The sequence below is a fragment of the Mauremys mutica genome, unplaced genomic scaffold, assembly GCF_020497125.1.
Source record: "Mauremys mutica isolate MM-2020 ecotype Southern unplaced genomic scaffold, ASM2049712v1 Super-Scaffold_100312, whole genome shotgun sequence".
Lineage (NCBI taxonomy): Eukaryota > Metazoa > Chordata > Testudines > Geoemydidae > Mauremys > Mauremys mutica.
In genome coordinates this window covers 186828-191355 of record NW_025423310.1, presented here as the reverse complement: position 1 = coordinate 191355, position 4528 = coordinate 186828, and the positions used below count along the sequence as shown (strand labels likewise).

The 4528-nt window shown below is 60.6% G+C and overlaps 2 non-coding genes across 2 annotated transcripts; one reads left to right on the top strand and one right to left on the bottom strand.

Moving 5' to 3' along the window:
* Nucleotides 1–3939: 3939 nt before the first annotated feature.
* TRNAI-AAU lies at nt 3940–4013 on the bottom strand. Its single transcript has one exon. It is a non-coding gene; the product is annotated as a tRNA-Ile (tRNA).
* Nucleotides 4014–4125: 112 nt separating this feature from the next.
* On the top strand, nt 4126–4198 carry TRNAA-UGC. The gene has a single exon. It is a non-coding gene; the product is annotated as a tRNA-Ala (tRNA).
* Nucleotides 4199–4528: the final 330 nt, after the last annotated feature.

Genomic DNA, 4528 nt, shown 5'->3' with positions numbered 1-4528 from the left:
ACAACCTTCAAAGAGACACAGAGACAATAATACTATTTCACTCAAGTGTGATCATAAATGTTAATATTCCTTTTTTGATCTTTGAATTAAAACTACAGCAATAGACAAGACTTGTTTGCTGACATCACAAGCCCTGAGCAAACATCTCCCCTTCTACCTCTAACAATGCAGACTTGCATTTCAAAGCTCTATTCATTTACAGATCTTCCTAACCAGTCCTTAAGGTTCACCCATGGGTCAGGTCAGTGGGTGAGGTGAGTTAATTAACTCTTTCTGGCCCTGTCACCTTTCAATGAAATATCATATTACACTCATAACGTCACAGGAGGTCAGGAATAGGATGGCAGGGGCTGTGGGTCGGGAGTGAGGGGCACCAGCAGAGCTGAGAGTCTGGAGGTCAGGACTGGGATGGCAGGGGCTGTGGGTCGGGAGTGAGGGGCACCGTCAGAGCTGGAGGGAGTGCAGGGGGCTGCAGGTCGGGAGTGAGGGGCACCAGCAGAACTGTGAGTCTGGAGGTTAGGGCTGGGATAGCAGGGGCTGCAGGTCAGGAGTGAGGGGCACCAGCAGAGCTGTGAGTCTGGAGGTCAGGACTGGGATGGCAGGGGCTGTGCCTGTGGGTCGGGAGTGAGGGGCACCGTCAGAGCTGGAGGGAGCGCAGGGGGCTGCGGGTCGGGAGTGAGGGGCACCGTCAGAGCTGGAGGGAGCGCAGGGGGCTGCAGGTCGGGAGTGAGGGGCACCAGCAGAACTGTGAGTCTGGAGGTCAGGGCTGGGATAGCAGGGGCTGTGGGTCGGGAGTGAGGGGCACCGTCAGAGCTGGAGGGAGCGCAGGGCGCTGCAGGTCAGGAGTGAGGGGCACCAGCAGAGCTGTGAGTCTGGAGGTCAGGACTGGAATGGCAGGGGCTGTGGGTCGGGAGTGAGGGGCACCGTCAGAGCTGGAGGGAGCGCACCAACACCTTCAGCTGGCACCTTTGCAGGGGAGGGCCCAGGCCATCTGTTGCCTGGAGACAGGGTGTCGGACATTCTCTGTGCAGATGGCATCACACAGTCCCTCTCGGGCTCTACAACAATCACACCCCCTTATCCCACCATCTAGAGCCTTGAGAAATGCATAGGGGAAACTGAGGCACACAGACAGTATTCAGAGAAAACATTAAGCACATTCCCACTTCGTAACACCTGTATACGACCAGTTACATACTTTGAAGGGTGTAAAATAATCAAATATTGTGCTAAATACAATGATACTCCAAACTGACCACCAAATTTAAGTTGCACGTTTTCCCCCTCAGGTGAGGGTTCTGGGGTGGGGCTGGGGATGAGGGGTTCACAGGCAGGAGCGTGCTCGGTGCTGGGGGTGCAGGCTTTGGGGTGGGGCAGGGCTGAGGATGAGGAACTTGGGGTGCAGACAGGCTGCCCCAGGGCTAGGGCCAGAGAGGACTCCCCACCACCACCACTGGCAGCAGCAAGCTCCAGGGGAGGGACCCCCCCTCTCCCCCCTGCCCCCCGCAGCACACTCACTCTGCACCACAGTCACTGCACATGGTCCTAGGGCCCCTCTCAGGTCCAGAAAGCTCACTCCCCTCCCCTGTGATGGGTACTGGGGGGGGGGGGTTGCCATCACAGGTGGCCTTCCATGTTGCTGCCCCTCACCATAACTTCACTGTGGATGGGGGATGGGGCTGCCCCTTGCCCAGCATGGGGCAGAAGTGGGGTCTGCAGGGTGGTGGTGACTATGGGGCGGGGGAGCAGGGTGTCATAAAATTCACCCAAGCCCCAGCTGCTCAGGTCTAGGAAGCCTCCCTCTCCCATCCCTCCTGTGGCGGGTGGGTTGGTGGGTGCTGGGGGAGGGGGCATTGCCTTCACATGTGGCTTCCTGCCTCCCCTGTGCAGCCTGCTGCGCCTCACTCGGGGTAGGGGATGGGGCTTTCCCGTCCCCAGCGTGGGGCAGGAGTGGGGGGGGGGGCTGCAGGGTGGTGGCTTGGGGGGGGACAGGGAGGGCAAGTTGGCACAAAATACACCCAAGCCCCAGCTGCTCAGGTAGGTCTATGAACCCCCTCCCCCATCTGCCCTGTGGTAGGGAGGGGCACTGCCTTCACATGTGGCTTCCTGCCTCCCTGACCCCTGCTGCAGCCTGCTGCCCCTCACCACAGCTTCCCTGGGGGACGGTGGGAGGGGGTGGGACTGCCCCCCCCTTCCCCAGCGTTGGGCGGGAGTGGGGGCTGGGGCAGGGGGGGAATCATAGGGGCAAATACTCACGGAAGCCCCAGCAGCTGCTAAGGTGAGTGATGTCCGTCTCCTGGCCGGAAGTCCCCTTCGCGTCTCCTCCAGGTAGGGGGAGGGGAGGGGAGGGCTGCCAAGCATGGCACGGCCCCCTCCACTCCCCTCCCCCTCCTGAGGTGTTACAGCACCAGCAGCTTGCACTGCTGTTATGCTGTAGCCCTTAGGCGGCGGCAGCAGCAGCAGCAAGGGAGAGAGACGCGCGCTGCGCGCTCTTTACGTCCAGGCAGGGAAGCTCCAGGGCAGGGAGAGGGGGGAAGCTCCAGCCCTGGCGGTGGCGGCGGCGGGGGGGGATGAGAGGCGGGGGGGGGCGCTCCAAGCAGGGGAGAAACCTAGCTCCAAATATTGGTGGAGCAGAGCCCCTGAATGTGAATATTCCTGGGGCTTTAGCCCCAGGAGCCCATATAAGTTGGTGCCCCTGGCCTCCACGAGTGCCGCACGCTGACCAGCTGAACCAGGCAAGCCACGGGAAGCTTCTCAAGGTCTTCCCCTGGTGTGGGCTTGGATGCGAAAAGCACCTGGCCCTTCATCAGCTGTTGCAAGAAGTGTGCAGAGTAGGAGTAGCGATGGGGCTGTAGCTTTCCACAGCATCTCAATTTGGGCAGCTTTCCATTCCCCTTTTCTGTGTAATGTCCCTCCCACGGGTTTCACGTGCGGAGCTGTACGACTCTGGCAGGGTGGCCATTTAGAAATCTTTTCCTTGCTTTTCTTTTTCGCCTGGCCCCAGCGTTAGGACCGTTTGGGTGTTTCAGTGGGTGTGTTTTCCCATTTGGAGGCATTTGGAAGTTTGGAAGGGGAGCCGAAAGAGGAGTCTTTTTCACAAGCAAGTTGGCTTTCTGCACAGGTAGGGCCCTTGGCCGTAAAACTTAGCTCCGTCAGTGCGTCTGCATGGGGTTCCTCCAGTGCCTCAAGAGCCCGTGCTAAACTCTCGGTGTGGGCGTTTGGCTTGCGCCAGTCAGAGTGCGGTGCCTGCGTCTCCCCAGGGCCGGCTCCCGTGAGGCGCGCATAACTTGGGAGGAAAGGGGTAGAAGAGGAAGCAAGTGAAGCTGACTTCGAGTGGTGGTGCTCCTGGGCGGAGTGGTCCTCCTGCTCCTTCCTGTCGGAGGGGTGGGCTCGAGTGTGGGCTTGGGGGGTCTGGCTGTGGGCAGTGGGAGGATGGTGTCCAGGAAAGTCCCAAAGGTCACCCTGCGCCGGCGGAGTGTGAAGCCTCTCCCCTAGGTTGGGGTGCCGAGTATTAAGCCTTCCTCTGTGGCTTGGGCTGGGGAGCGTGATCCGGCATCGGGTCCATTTGGGTGGAGCTGGCGGACGGCAAGAATTCGGGCCATCAGGTCAACCCTCTGTGGACAATGGGGGCGAGCCGGCAGGCCTGCGATTTTGGCTTCGCGGGCGGGCAGCTCAAGCCTGGCCTCCTATGAGCCTGGAAGGCAGCCGGCCGGGCTCACCCGATTCCTCCCTGGGTCCAAGTTCCTTTCAGGCAGCAGGTGGAGCGAGGAGCCCAGGGAGGGGAGACCAAGGAGGTGTCCGGAGCCTTGTCCTGCCCTGCGCCTGCGCCCGCGCCCAGCAGGGCTCTTGCCCGCTCCCGGCCCACCTGGTTTTGGCCTCTGCCACCCCTAGCAGTCAGCCAAAAGAGCAGAAGCCACCCTCTCTCTCCTGCACCTGGAGTGGCCAGCATGGGGCTTGAACCCATGACCTTGGCGTTATTAGCACCACGCTCTAACCAGCTGAGCTAGCTGGCCTATGGGGTGCCCTCTGTTGCCTGACCCTTTTGGAAGGAGTCACCGGCTGGCGCGGGGAAAGATGTGGCCTCCGTTAGCGAATGAATGGATCAAGACGCAACTTGCCAAGGTAGGGGAATTAGCTCAAGTGGTAGAGCGCTCGCTTTGCATGCGAGAGGCAGCGGGATCAATGCCCGCATTCTCCAGCGGCAAGGCAGCCACGGGACCTTCGCTTGCTCTTCTTTTAGAAGCCATGGACAGTCAGCCGGCTCAGCTCCTCCAGTGGCCTCCATCCCTCTCCCTGCTGGGCCTCCCAAAAGGCCAGCCCTTGCGGAGCACAAAGCTCTTCCTCCCCGGCCCTTCTCCCCCTTGCGCTGACTGGGAGGCTGGCGACAGCTGGGGGAAGTTAGCTCAAATGGAAGCGCATGGGAGAAGTAGTCAGACCCAGACACACATTCTCCAGCCTGCTCTGCTCTGCTTTGCTCTGCTGGGCTGGGCTCTAGTGGGGGACCTGCACCTTTCTTTCTGAGCTCTCA